The 3,330-nt window shown below is 43.1% G+C and overlaps 1 long non-coding RNA gene across 1 annotated transcript; it reads right to left on the reverse strand.

The window, feature by feature from the left end:
• Positions 1-887: 887 nt before the first annotated feature.
• LOC106819169 lies at positions 888-1,793 on the reverse strand. Its single transcript, XR_001395362.1, has 3 exons — positions 1,707-1,793; positions 1,484-1,606; positions 888-966 (listed from the first exon to the last, which is right to left on the reverse strand). It is a non-coding gene; the product is annotated as an uncharacterized LOC106819169 (long non-coding RNA).
• Between the last annotated feature and the right edge of the window lie 1,537 nt (positions 1,794-3,330).

The raw sequence follows: 3,330 nt of genomic DNA on the forward strand, positions 1-3,330 counted from the left end.
CCGTAGTCAACAACCCTAATGGTTACTCTAACCGCTAACCTAAAGTAGAGAGCGTCACACAATACAGTACCCCAGAGACATGGATCCCTGTTGAGGCAGCTGGTAACACATATGGGATTGTCTGAGGCGCCGGTCCTTATTACGCGATATTTATCATTAAAATTGTTATTAACAAATTCATATCATCACATGTTAAATTATTTATAATTAAAGAATTAATTAACAATAAGACCGCTATTAATTAGCGATGCTAACGCTATGCCGTTGCTGCCTCTCTGCAGGAATCTGCAGTCGAGGCCAAGGACGACTTCACGACGCAAGCCGGGGATCTCTCCGCTAACTCAACAGGAAGCGCGAGCAGAAGCTTGGTCGGCCTCCATCGCGCCTCGCTGGCATCACCACATAATACTCTTGGTGATCTCCTGCTGCACTCTTACGCACGCACTACCAGATGCAGACGCACAATGTAGCACATAGCGACGACGCAACCAACACATGGTAGCAACCAAACCCAAGCACAGTGCATGCACGCGTACGCATGTAACGCCGCAGGCCAGGGGCTTGGCGGAGGTCATGTTTTCACCGGCGTGGCTTTTAGTGTTGGTTTGTGGGTTTGTGTGTTACCATGCACGTTTCAGTTCACTTCCGCTAGGTGCGCTGGCTGTAGACTTACAAACGCGCAACCACAGGCTAAGGGGCAACCACAGTCCTCCCCCACCTGCACGCTCGCACTAATCCGGATCCAATTAAATATTTCATTAATTAATTATTTAATTACTTGATGAAAAAAATTCACATTGAGAGAATTCAGCTGCCTTGGCGGAGGTCTGTGCTCTCTGAGTGCTCTAGTTGAGGTATGATAACAGCGTGGGTTTGCAGGCTGCATGTACTCACCACCTGTATCTGCCGCCGCAGTCGGTTACGATCAGCGTGGATCTCATGAAGGTCAAGAATATCCGGGAGTTTCTGATATGGGAAAATACAAAATGTATTAACTGCACATGCACCTACGTACATACCCACAAATGTAAGCACATGCATACACACACATACACGTGTGCTTGCACGCACATAATTCAATTCAATTCATTCCAATTCAATCACTTATGGCAATTACATTTTGAAAGTATTATATTGGTCAAACAAATTAATTAGCAAAGCTCATAAATTTAAGCAATTGAAACCAAGGAAACAAAAGTGATGGAAGGTGCAATGATAATGCAGTCTTCCAGTCAACCACACATGTAGATTACAAAATAACTAGTTGATCACAAAACAACAAGATAATGAATAATATATTATTGGTGAAACCTGAGTTAGCAAACTTTTTCTTGGTTTACTTGATAATATGTTCAATTTAGAGTATACATGAACACACACACACAAACGCACTCACATGTGCATACGCATTACGCACACACATGTACACACACACATGCACGCACACCCATGCCTGCACGCACGCACACATGTACATACATACCTCAAGCTCATGTTGAGTAGCATCAAAGCTTCCATCGCTGTAGTATGCCGGCTCTATGCTCTCCAGTATCTCTTGGTCTTTGTGAGGGTCGTTGGGAAACTCAGGGATTCCATCGTGTGCTATCTAAAACAGCCGATCATTGTCATTCAATCGTTTATCACATGAGAATTCAGTGTGCAATTCAAACTTACTACAATATAGATGAGATCGTTGCAATGCTCACCTTTTCACTGTTCCGTCGTATGCGTGGATCCTTTGCAAGCGATTTCTCTTCTGTATCAACTGGAGATGTTATAGGGGATTTACTGGAGCCCTGAAAACCATGTAACAAGAATGATGAGCAGACAGTTATAAATTAAACGTTCTACAGCCAATCAGAGCAGCCAGCAATAGCTGCCTGGGCTTGCCACTGCTTGTATAAGATTCGAGCGGCTGTTTTGCATCTACATTTGAAGAATATCTGTGATTTAAGGCCGACAAGCTGCTGCCGCTTCCTGTAGTTAGCGAGAATCCCCAGGCTTGCCGTCGTGAAGTCGTCCTTGGCCTCGTGAAGATTCCTGCAGAGAGGCAGCAACGCTAGCGTTAGCATCGCTAATAAATAGCGGTCTTATTGTTAATTAATTCTTTAATTAAATAATTTTAAATTATGATAAATTTGTTAATAAATTTTAATGAATAAATATCGCTAATAAGGACCGGCCGCTCAGACGAATCTCATATGCTGTTACCACAGCTCAAAGGGTCCATGTCTCTGGGTACTGTATGTGTGACGCTCTCTACTTTAGGTTAGGGTTAGAGCTAACATTAGGTTTTGACTAGGCTAGGTTGATTAGGGTTAGGTTAGGGCTAGGATGAATGCTAGAGCTGGGTTTTGGCTACGATTAGGTTAATCAGGGTTAGTTGTTACTTCTATTCAGGGTATTAGCCAGGAATGAGTATTGTGGGAGTGCATAAAAACTATTTGGGAGTGCAATTTTTTTGTATGTGTGTCTCAGGCAAGGCTTTAGATCAATATTTTAGGCTGTGCTACACCTTTTTGGCCGTGCAGTTTCAAAACTGACCGTGCAAATCACGGCTGCACGGCTCGCTGGCTAATACGCTGCTTCTATTATGTTATGTTCATGTTATTCCCTAAAACTATGTTCCGACAGTATCAAGGAAGACATAGAACCCCTTAGCATGACTGCTACACCATTTGCCATGTAAGAACGATTATATATCCAGTTAGGTACTAAGACATGCACAAAATCAGACGTCTTTATAATCAACTTCTGATATATTATATCTCGTGCGTGTCTCGTTGAACTCACTGTCTGCTTCCGAGACAGATGTGGTGTGCAGCCTGTAGCTGGGACTGAAGCTCCATGACTCGCTGTAACTCCACTTCATACGATGTTTGGTTCTCCAGAATCAGCTCAGAAATCTTCTTATTGACCTTCGGCAGCACAAGAGTCAGAGAACGCTGTTTATTTTCTATTGCTTTTGCTGTTTATTATGCTAGATTGCGTTTTTACAAACACGCAGTGGAAAAAATATACGGGGGCTCGGGGCGATTTAGCCCCAGAAATGCCAAAAAGAGCCCCCGTAAATTTGCATAGAGTTTAATGCAAACCAAATTTTAGAGTGCTATTTTTATGCACGCGAGCTTGAAAAGTAGCCCCCGAAAAATAAATTAAATTTTTTTCCATGGAAGACACAAAGTGTCAATCCTCAGCTAGCCTCGGCATCATGGCCGCATCACGTCTAGAACCTTATTGTTAGGTCAACGAGGATGGATATTGCGCTCTCTTGTTCGCCAGTTCGTGTGCTTGCTAAGCAGAACATGTACCAGCTCCAGCAGTAAAATA

The sequence above is a fragment of the Priapulus caudatus genome, unplaced genomic scaffold (assembly GCF_000485595.1).
Source record: "Priapulus caudatus unplaced genomic scaffold, Priapulus_caudatus-5.0.1 Scaffold2920, whole genome shotgun sequence".
In the NCBI taxonomy this organism is placed as follows: domain Eukaryota; kingdom Metazoa; phylum Priapulida; class Priapulimorpha; order Priapulimorphida; family Priapulidae; genus Priapulus; species Priapulus caudatus.